Source organism: Myotis nattereri (assembly GCF_964212035.1).
Source record: "Myotis nattereri genome assembly, chromosome: 5".
Lineage (NCBI taxonomy): Eukaryota > Metazoa > Chordata > Mammalia > Chiroptera > Vespertilionidae > Myotis > Myotis nattereri.
Window position 1 is genome coordinate 63,017,667 of NC_138080.1, and position 12,366 is coordinate 63,030,032.

At 37.5% G+C, this 12,366-nt stretch overlaps 1 protein-coding gene across 1 annotated transcript in view; it reads left to right on the top strand.

The window, feature by feature from the left end:
- Nucleotides 1-11,106, top strand: part of SLC7A11 (solute carrier family 7 member 11) — a 241,368-nt gene extending 230,262 nt beyond the window's left edge. The window contains exon 15 of the mRNA XM_081093138.1: nt 10,293-11,106. The gene's annotated coding sequence lies outside the window, so the exon portion shown is untranslated. The remainder of the gene's footprint in view (nt 1-10,292) is intronic.
- Nucleotides 11,107-12,366: the final 1,260 nt, after the last annotated feature.

The following is a 12,366-nucleotide window of genomic DNA, read 5'->3' on the forward strand; positions in this document are numbered from 1 at the left end:
TAATTTCAACAAATGTAAATATTGCAAAAAAGTATAATAATTTAGTGTTATACAAAGTCAAAATGCTCTTCTTTCAAATATATGTTAGCATGATAATTTGAATTACAATGAACACATTTGTAAAAATTGGAGTTGTAGCTATGCAATAGAACTAGATATATATATTGTCATATCAAATACAATATGGTTGCTCAAAACAAAGACTTCATTTATAGCAAACCAAATCATATTCCTGTGCTGATTCCTGTTTCTATTGCCCTTGAACATTAACCATGTTAAAATGGAACCGACAGCGCTATAACAATATTTGTTGTTCTGCAAGCACATTTTTCGGTTTCCTAAACAGGCAAATAGCATAGTGAATTACATGTATCTTCTTAATGTTGAGTCAAAGACAGTTTCTTTTTGGTAGCAAATTATCTTTGATATTTGAATTGAAAACTCGATATAAGCAAACAGAGTTCCAGGGTGATTGATAAAGCAAAATCCAATTAGGTTTGTCTCAGTTCCTTCTTCACAGCTTAATCAAATTTGTGAAACTTTATATAACTTTGAGGGAGTCATAATGTCACAACTGCTTTAAAATAAGAATACAAGGAACCTAAAACTAGTCTTAGTAGTTGTTTTACTCTACAAAATAGCAAGACCGAATTAGTTCTTTTATTCAGATGATACCCATTTCCGTCTCATCTACCCCATGTCCTATAAGCAAAATGAAAAGCTTTGCACTAGGGTTCAGAAATACCTGCTTGCAAGGGTAGAAAAAGATTTCACATTGGCCAGAAGTACATTCAAACTACAGGTGGATCTTCAAGTATGTGGATCTGAGTAGCATGCATTTGTGTATGCCCTTAGGAAAGGCCAGTTTTCTTAGATAATCTTGATATAGAATCCCAGCTCTGAAAATCTATGCAGAGTACCTATGGCTTTGGTATTGTGACAAAATAAATAATCTGTCTTCAATCCACAAGACCGATCTCTAAAACCTACCCTGCTAGAAAGGTGGAATAAAATTTAAGAGGCATTCTGAATTTTCCCAAGGAAGAAAGTGAAATCCCCACAAATAAAACAAAATAGAACTTCAACACCGACTAAGAAAATGGCCTGGCCCTGGGTCTACACACAGGTCTTAGTTGTTCTTTTATAACCTTTGGGAAGATTAAGCACTGAGGTCCCTGTGGAGCTGAGACCTTCACAGACTCTCACTCTGTGCACCTTTCACTGTGAACAGTCTGCCTCATTGCATGTAAGGATGATGAAGATAGTGTAGGGTTTCCAGAACCATTCGGTTAATATAAATGGAACCAAAATCCACTAGAGTCGAGTTCATTGTTCTGAATTTCAAGATAGGTTTTTCCACTTAGGTAGACATACTAAGAAACCCACATTACAAAATAGGTGTTGGCCCAGAAGGCAATGGTAAGCTTAGGGTACTAGGAAGAAGCAAGTGCAAAATCCCTTTGGCCACAAGATCCTTATAGGTAAAACCCTGGGAGGGCAAGTTTACAAATGCAAAGTTATAAAACACTGATACAAAAATACCCCTGTAAGACAGTCACAGCCATGACAAGCCAGAGGAACAGAACATCAGAGCTTTAGGTCATAACAAACTGGTGGGCATTATAAAAATGGACATTTAAAATGATTTAAAAACGTAGTATACAATCGAAACTATAGGAATAAAAAGCAAAGTAAGAATATGAATATTTGGAAAAGAACTAAACATGAGTTTCAGAAGTGAAAAATTGCCAGTGAAATAAAACACCCAAGTTAAACCATTGATTAGAAACGTGTGAATAGAAAATTAGTGACCTAATGCTTATCACGTGCTTACTAAGCATACACGTGCTATTGAAATACTTGCTACTTTATTTTCTATTGTTTGTTGTTAATTTCATAAGTGTGTTCATTAGTATATTCTTGCTGGAATTTGTTAGAGCCAGTCGGCTTGTCACTGTGATCGACTCTACCAACTATTCTGCTGTATTGCCTCTAAGGAGATGATCCAGAATTTAGCATAGAGAAATGACTCAATGGACAAGATGAGACATTGAGGTGTGGAGGATGAAATTAAAAAGTCTAACGTGCATCTGCAGTCACTCTCTTCCTTGACATTTGCTGAGCCACACTCCTGGATTTCCAGCTTCTCCGCTGGCTGCTGCATCTCCCTCTTAGGCTTGTTCCTCCTCGTATCTCTGACCTCTTAACACAGGACCACCCAGGGCTCAGTCTGCAGACTCTTCTCTTCTCTGGATTCCTCACCCACTTAATAATCTCATATAGTTCAGAGCTTTCAATATCTTCATAAGGATTACTTCCACTTTCCCTTCTATGTATAGGTACATCACATATACAACTGCCGGGACAGTATTCCAAATTAGTATGTGCAGAACTGACATGATGTCCCAACCCCAACCCCCAGACTCCTCCTCTCAGTATTCCCTGTCTTATGTCCTTTCAGTTCTTCAAGCTACTCTTCTCTTGCTCTTATAAACTACATCATAACTCATCAGAAAATCCTGTTGGCTCAAGGGTCTCCCCACTGCTGAACACCTAGAGCACCCTGGCCCAAATGACCATTGTGATTATCTTGATAATTGCAATAGCCTCCTCACTGGACCCCTGCCCTGTCTTTGGTCCACTTCAGTCTGTTCTGAATACTGAAGTCTATATAATCCTAATTAAACGTAAGTGAGATGGCATCCCATCTTTGCTCAAAGCTCACCAATGGCTTCCTAATTCATCCAGGAAAATAAAACCAAAACATTGTAAATAATCAGGCCACTATCAGCAGTTATTTCCTTAATTTTCCATGGTGGGTGGTCCTTTGTCACCATTCTCAGTCATACAGGCCTCTAGTGTCCAGGCAGGCTCCTTCCTCAGCATACGTGCATAGGCTTTCTCTCTGAATGGAGCACGTGCTCCACAAATACCCACACGGCTTCTTCCTTTATCTCCTTTTACCCTTACTGTACCCACCATCTGTACAAAATTACAACCCTTAACCACTGATCACTTCCCAGACCTGCTTTATTTTTCTTCTTAACACTAACTGCCATACCTAAACGTATCTCCTTTAATTTTGTGTCTCTCAGTCCACATCTTCTAGAAGATAAACACCATATGACACTGCTGGGTCCAGGCACCCAGAAGAAGAGGTGGCCTCATGCAGGTTCTGAAGAAACAAGTAAGTTGCAGGGGCAGGTAGCTAGCGCTCCCAGTGCTCACACATACAACTGTGTGGTTGTCTTTCTTTCTCAACCTTTACAGCCTTATGGAAAGAAGAATATTGTTGAAAGTCCATACCACCCAAAGTGATCTATAGATTCACACAAATCCCTATCAAAATCCCAATGGCATTCTCCACAGAAATAGGAAAAATTCCCACAATCCTAATATTTGTATAGAACCACAAAATACCTCAAAAGCCTAAGCAATCTGAGAAAGAACAAAGCCAGAGGCATCACATTTTTTAATTTCAAACTACAGCATTTTCCCCTTACTGAAGGCGACCTATTCCAAGACCCTGGTGGATACAGACTAGTGGACAGTACCCAATGCTGTGTACACCAAACTGCCATTATCACTACTCTCGGGCTTTGGGACTGTTATTGAACACAAGCTCTGCAGTACCGTGACAGTGGGTCTGCTAACAAACATGGTTACTAAATGACCAACAGGTGGAGGGGCATGTTACAGTGTGGAGATGCTGGACAATTTACAACTTATGAATTGTTTATTTCTGGAACTTGCCAATATTTCAGACTATGGTTGATGTGGGCAAATAACTGTAGAAAGCCAAACTACAGATAAGGGAAACTACCATATACCACAAGCCTATTTATTTAAAACAGCATGGTACTGGCATGAAAACAGAAACAACGACCATGAAATGGAATAAAGAGCTCAGAAGTAAGACCCACATATATGGAAAATTAATATTCAACAAAGGATCCAAAAAATACCCAATGGGGACTGAACAGTCTCTTCAACAAATGGTGCTGGGGAAATTGAATAAACCCAGATAGAAATTTGGCTCCTATCTTACACCACTCACAAAAATTGAGTTGAAATGGATTGAAGACCTAAACATATGACCCAACACCATAATATGCCTAGACAAAAATACAGATTTTTGGATATAACGAGAAAAACAGAAGTAAAAATATCAACAAATGGGACTATGTCAAACTTACAGCTTCTGCACCGCAAAAGTAATAAAATGGAAAGGCAACCTATGGAATGGAAGAAAAGTTTTTCAAACCATATATCAGAAATGAGGTTAATGTCTGAAATATATAAAGAACTCATAACTCAATGTGAAAAACACCAGTCTGATTTTTAAAGGGTCAGAGGAACTAACTAGACAGTCTTCAAAGAAGACATACAAATGGCGAACACATACATGAGAAGACACTCAACATCACTAATCATCAGGAAATACAAATCAAAACCACCTCACACCTGTTAAAAGGGTTATCAACAAGGATACAAGAGATAAGAAGTACTGGTGAGGATGTAAGAAAAGGGAACACTTGAATACTGATAGAGGTGCTAATTATTACTACGCATGGAAGTCATATTACAATGAATAAATATATCAAATTAACAGGCTGTGCACTTAAATTTATACAATGTTATATGCAAAATATATTGTAATTAAAATACAGAAAGAGCAAAAATAAAATTGGAGCAGAGGAATACAGGTTTGTTAGAAAGTCACTTTCTTGTAAATTTACTTTTTTTTTGTCTCATGGAGAAACTACTTCACAGAAAAGAAATGTTTAAATTATTAAATATTTTAAAGATAATGGATCAGCATAATTAATTCATGGTTATATAATGCTCCTACCAAGTGAATATACTGGTGATATATTTATTAATACCATAGTACTAAGAAACAAAAAAAAAAATGTGTTTTATATATCAGCTACTGTTCTAATTTTTGTACGATCTTATCCGATAAGCACTAGTCTTTTCTTTTTTTCAAATATATTTTTATTGATTTCAGAGAGGAAGGGGGGCGGGGGGAGAGAGTGAGAGAGAGAGAGAGAGAGAGAGAGGCATCAATGATGAGAGAGAATCATTGGTCTGCTGTCTCCTGCAAGCCCCCTTACTAGGGATCGAGCCTGCAACCCAGGCATGTGCCCTTGACTGAAATGGAGGTTCTATCCACTGAACCAAAAACCAGCTCAGGCATGCTAAGCACTATTCATATCTCCATTTTACAGATGAGTAAAGTAAGAGAAAGAGAGGTTAAGTAATTTGCTCAGAGCTGAGTCATACCCAGGCAGTAAAACTCCCCATTCCACACTTTTAACCAGTCTACCAACAGGTTCTCAAATGTTCTGCAGAATTCCAGAGTTCCCTGAAAATTTTCATGGGTAAGGTCAAAATTATTTACAAAATAATGAGTCATTATTTTCCCCTTTTCCCACTGTGTTGCTTTTGCATTGATAAAGGAAAAACCAGAGATAGGTATAAGTACTGACACCTTAGCTTGAATCTGCCGGAAGCCGGTCCATTCTTGCTGCTTGACACAGTCGCTGCAGGAAAGAAACATCTGCACAGCATGTTTCAAGGGACCTGGCGTATATAGCATACTGTTCTTAATATGTTTGCTCCCCTTAGCGCTGTGTGTTTTAACCAAGGTCACCTCTCCGAGAAAGGTTGTTTCCCCAGGTAGGAATTTTTCCCTGAAGTCAGGGAGGGGATGCCTCTCCTAGAAAGGTTGTTTCCCCAGGTAGGAATTTTTCCCTGAAGTCAGGGAGGGGATGAAACTCCTTAACTAAGTGCCAGGCGGGTAGTTAATCACTACAAACAATCATGCTTAAGCTACATAATCTTTACTCCCTGGAATGGAGATAAGAAACGCCCTAACCTTTGTAATAGAAATTGACAGGATTAAAATCAACTGGGATAAATACAGATGTAACAAGACAATAAACAGCAGAACCTCTCTGGAGATCCAGACCAGAACTTGGCTGGAGATCCTGGCTGGAGATCCTGGCTAGGCTGCTGATCAAGTGAACACTGTCACCGTGTCATTCCTTCTTCGCCGACGCCGTCCACACCTTTGGGGACCCCTGGACCCCGGCATGAATCAAGGCAGTAATTAACATCAAAGTGCACTAGTAGTCATTATATCATCATCACCATGTATTTGCTTTTTTTTTTTTTTTTAAAAAGGCAATTTACTTAAGACTTTCCTTGATGAACCAGTAAAAGTTATTAATTTTTAAAATTCTAAAGACATAAAATCATAGGTTTTCATTTGTTTGCTTGGTGTTTAGAGCTGCACTGGACATTGGTTTTTACAAACAATGCTCCTTTTTTGTCCTCAAGATATTTTGTAATTTATTTTACAGAGCATAGTTTGAGGTATTATTTTATTACAACATAAATATAGGTGAAGCAGAATAATCACTGACAATATTAATGATAAAGTATAGAAAATTATTAACAGAAATGGAGAATTTGGTATTATATTAATGGCTTCAGTTATTCCTATTCTTTTTATCATTTACCCCCATGATATAAGTTGCCCAAAACAAATAAGCAAATATTCTTAGGAACCAAGTGTGAAAGACATTTTTTGCATTGCTGCTTATATTTGCTTTCTTATAGGGATGGGATATATGATTTATTTACCCTGATACCTTGATGAACATCTTTCTCACCTATATGAGTAATGTGCTTACACATGGTTATACAATTCAGAAATAGGCAATTAATTCCACAAATGCCTCCATGACTGTCTACATATTTCATGAAAATGTTGTTACTACATTTGCCTTGGCACTTTGTGTTTGCAGAGTGCATCATACTTATCTGTAATTATTTTTTGTTAATTTATTATTCCCACTGGTTATTAATATCATTTTCCACATTTGCAATAGAATGTAATCGAACTAGATTTGTTGCCCACATTCAATAAGAAAGGCAGCATTAAACACTGTTTCTTGATTTAAACTTAAAGCAGCAGCACTGCCGTTTTACTAATTTTCTTTTCTACAGGATGGGGCTAGAGCATGTTCTTTTTAGTAAAGAGAAGACGTGACATTTCTGATTTCATATTCTTTATGTTTAGTTCAGTAAACAAAATACATGAAGCAAAAAAGTGAAAATTCTTTGTGACATTTTACTTTACTTCATAATTTAGATCTGGCTTTTTGGGTCTAGATTGTCCCTGGTTCACTCAGCTGCAATAATGACTTTATTCATCATAAAGCGAGTGAACGCAATGTTATTGCAATCACAAAGGATCAGAGGAATCAGAAGGTATTGATCTTTTCCCCCAAAAACTTCTAATCAAAACCTCTGCAACACGTAGCTGCTGGCTCAGAGTTTCTAAAGTTGAAAGCTGTGGCATGTGAACATTTTTCTTTCCAACGGCTATAACTTTATTTCCCACCAACTCTAGAGGGAGGTTACAGGAAAAGGGGGGAAGCAGTCAAACCTTAGCATTTTGTAGTCATTCATGGACTCATCTACTGGTGATAACAAAAGACTTTGCCTACAGGCAAATGTCCACAGCAGCCCTTTCTCCCCTAGCTTGCCTACAAGCTCTGTTCCAGGCTAAACTCCTGCCTTTGGTTACTTTTCAAATCTGCATTTTCAACAATTTTATTTGCACACCAAGTCATTTCAGGTCTGCTAGATTTTAAAAAATTATCTCTAATACACCCCTGCTCCTAAACTACTAGAATGAAATAAAAAAAAATCTTTTAGAGCAATCTATATTAATAAAGTCATAGTAGACCCTACAGATTTCATCGATATTAATGTCTGCTTATTGGAAATTCTTCAAGAACAAGGAGGAAAACAAATGTGTTATAATTTTCACAGAGCTGACATTTGAGACTGATTCAGAAATCAAGTGTATGGTAATAATTGAAGTTTCAGATGGAGCAGAAAGCTCTCCTATGTATTCTGCAGTAAGAAAGGATCCTGCATGTTAATAAAGATGAATTAAATAATAACTTGGAAAACATAATTGTATACAAGGGAGAGAGAAATGGAAAATACAGCTAGAAAATCCTTGAGACTGGCCAATATCTACACCAGATTCCAGTAGAGAAACTGTAAGTTGACACTAGACCCCCTTAAAATGCTAATATTCTGATTATTTTTATATAGCAAGTAAATTAGTAGATATCCTAACTGTCTCAAAATTACCTTTTTCACACACTTCATTGATTCCATGTGAAACACTGTGGCATATAGAACCCAAGGCTGGGTGGTTCTTATGGGGGTTGTTAAAGTCAAGCTTAAATGTCTACAGTGACAAAAACAGGAAAACTCCTGACAGATGCTGTCTAAGGAGATAGACACAGGGATTTCACCCATTCACTGTTGTCCCATATTCTGTGGCATATTTACCCAACATCCTGTGGATGTGTTTATACACAACAAATGTAAATTTCAGTTCATCTGTATCCCATTTTCAAACATCTCTGTAAGTTTCTGAAACCATTTTCAAAAAATCTGTCAGAAAATTTATTTTTGCTTGAGGGTGTTTCTGACTATGTTATAATTCTACTGGGGTTCTTATTTTATTTTTAGCACTATTTTCTTTCTGATGATATGTTGAAATGTTACATTTACATATTTTTATTAATATTCAAGTGGAAAATAAATACGTGCATATAATAAAAGGAAGCAAAAATGGAAAGATCCTTTTTTAGGCAAGATTCCACAGAATCTTTTTTGATACACAAACATTATTATTTTGTTTATCCTACCATAATTTGATTATGAATAGGCACAAACATTATGTTTTTAAGAAAAATTAAATCATGTTTTATATACATACATGTTTCCTCTCATGCAGTTTTTTATTTTCAGTAAAAACAATATATATTTTGGCTCAATCCATATCAAATTGGATCAACTTATTTTAACAGCAGTGGTTTGAATATTTCCTTTTACAAATATATAATAATTTAATGAGCCTTATATAAATGGGCACTCAGTTCATTACTAGCGTTCTGCTAATACAACCTTTGGTTAGATGAGAATCTTGGAACATGTATCCTTGTACAAGTGGCATTGTATGTCCTTTCACTAATAGAGTGTGGAAGATGGGACATTGTACTCCTTTTGTGCTGTGGGAAGCAAGTTGCCAAGAAATCCAACTACCAGAGACTAACATGCCTTTCCAAAATGCAGAATGGGGTATAAATGTAACACAATGTTTTAGCTACTAATTTTTATGGTAGGTAGTTACATAGCAATTGATTACTGAAAAAGGTTTCATTAAATTTAAGACTTTTTGTTCCTCAAAAGACACCACTAAGAGAATGAAAAGGAAGTCATGGACTGGAAAACATTTACTAACATACAAACAAACAAGGACTTCTATTCAGACTATACAAAGAGCCTCTGCCAGTCAGTGAGAGAATGGCTACCATCAAAAAGAGGAGAAATAAATGCTGTCAAGGAAATGGGACAAAAGGGCCTTGTGCACTGTGGGTGGAGTATACATTGGTTAGTCCCTATGGAAAACAGTATGGAGGGAGGTTCTTCAAAATAATTTAAAATACCACTACCATATTATCCAGCAATTCCACTTCTGGCTATTTATCTAAAGAAAATGAAAACACTAACTCTAAAAGATACCTGCACCCCTGCCTTCATAGCAGCATTAGCTACTACAATAGCCAACCTGGAAATACCCTGTGTCCATCAACAAATTAATAAGTAAAGAAGCTGTGATATAGTAAAACACTGGGATGTTATTTAGCCATAAAATAATCCTGCCAGCTGGCTGGCATAGCTCAGTGGTTGAGCGTTGACCTACAAACTAGGAGGTCACAGTTCGATTGCTGGTTAGGACACATGCCCAGGTTGTGGGGTGTGCACAAGGCAGCTGATTAATGATTCTCTCGCATCATTGATGTTTCTCTCCCCCTCCCTTCCTTGCTCTTAAATCAATAAAAATATGTATTTTAAAAAATTCTGCCATTTGCAAGGTCAATGGACCTTGAGGGCATTATGCAGAGTGAATTAAGTCAGGCAATGAAAGTCAAATACTGCAGGGACCTCACTTACAGTGGAATATAAAAAACAAACTCATAGGAGAGAGATCAGATTTGTGTTCACCAGAGGTGGGGGTTGGATGCAGGAATTGGATGAAAGCAGTCAAAACTTACAAATTTCCAGTTATAAAATAAGTACTAGGATGGAAGATACAATATTATGGCTATAATTAACACTGCTGTATAGTATATTTGAAAGTTATTAAAAGAGTAAATCCTAAGAATTTTTTTCTTGTTTTATATCTATACTAGAGGCCCGGTGCACCAAATTTGTGCACAGTGAGGTCCCCAGGCCTGGCCGGCAATCAAAGCACAAGAGCACGAGTGACTGGCATGGAAGATCAGGTCCCAGCTGACCTCTGGGCCTTGGGCAGCACCTGGGCCTCCACCTTCCCCCTCCACCTGAGTCATCGGGCCCTTGCAGCTCCCTCAGCATCTGGGAGCCAGGCAGCAGCCCCACCCCCCACCGCCGCTGCTGACCGCTGTTTGCAGGGCAATCAGTGGGGCAATTGGGCCCTGCTCATACCTGCCTTGGCCTGGCACCATCTGCTCACCCGCTCCACCATCCCGCTGTGGTCCTGCTTTCATTGGGACCTATCGGGGCCAGCAGCACCTCCACTGCTGCCCACTGCCAGTGCCATGTCGCCAACGCCCACCATGTTCCATGCTGCCCCCTGGTGTTCAGCACACGTCATTGCAAGTGGTCAAACTCCCGGTCAAGGGGACAATTTGCATATTAGGCTTTTATTATATAGGATGAGATGATGGATGTTAACTTTTTGGTAATCAAGTAACATTATATGTAAGTCAAACCATTATATTGAATATATTAAACTTATAAAGTGCTGTATGTCAATTATATCCAATTGAACAGGGGAAAAGTCTCTAAAAAACAAAAATAATAAACAATGACATGAAATTGTACATTGTATAATGTCTCCATATACTGTACTGGTATACATAAACATAAAATGCAATGGTTAACTTAGGCTTGCTACAATGATGAGATTGAGTTTTACCAATTTAATTTTTTAAATATCTTTTTAATAAAAACACATTTTAAACCAAGCAACTATGTAGTAAATCCTCCCTCAGTTATAAATTCATGGCATTTCAGGCATGTCCTATGCTACTTTGTTATATTTGATTACTTCTTTAATAAAAAATTTAATCACTAACTCTTTTGGAAAACATATATTAAACACTACACATGGCAGGTATTATTCTAGGCACTGTGGATACAATTATGAGGAAAAAAATAACCCAAGCAAATAAATAATAGCTAATGTTTTAGTGGAGGAAATGACAAATATAAACACATATAGTGTATTTTTAAAAGTGGTGCTGTGGGAAAAGGAAGGAAAGAGGGATGAAAAAGGCGACTTGGGAGAGCCCTTTCAGAGCGGTCAGGCCAGACCCAACGAGAATGGGAGTGTCCACAGAGTTTGAGAGAGACAACACAGGAAGCTGCAGAAGAACATTCTACGCATCAGCAGCAAGTCATTCAAAGAGCAGAAGCAGCGGTAGAAAAGCCGGTACACTGGGAACATCTAAGCCAGGAGAGTATACGAGAGGATGAAAGTATAGGAGATGAGAGTGAGATAAATTATCGGTATTCTAACATTTCTTCTGTATACTTCCAAATGGAATACATTTAGGGGAAGAGTATAGGAAAGCCACAAATTACCCACTTACCCTCCCCTTGTCTTCCATGTATCTTCAGCCCTTGTAAAATAGGAGCTGGATAAATACTTATTTAAGAGAGTGATCCAATTGTTTTAGTTTATAATTATTTGAGAAAATAGCAATATACATCTAAGATGTATTACAGACCATAATTATGTTTCAGATATTCTTGAGTTTGTACATACCGTGTTAATTAAAGTAAAAGTCATGCACAATTTTACTTTAACTCTGTACTTACGTGGTTCTTTTCCTTTGTCAGTAGCTTATTGTGCATAGTTATGTATTCAGATGTACACTCACTAATCCTAGACACAATGCAAATGAAAAATGTGTGGTATAATTCATAGTGACCTAGAAAATATTAACAGTTGTCCCAAATGTCATTGTAACAGATCGTATTAGATAAAGGATGCACACATCCTAAAAGAAGAGCCATTTACACAACAAAAATGTCACTCAGGACTTAGGAGACTAAAAAGCCAACTCCGTTAAGAACAAAGCCAGCCGGAGCGTTAGCACAAAGAAATCCGTGTGATGTATGCGTGGCATGTTCTAGAGGCATTTTAAAACATTAAGCCGAAATCCATCACATCCACATCTCACTGTGCCTTACCATCTCCAGGAGAAAATAATGGATTAT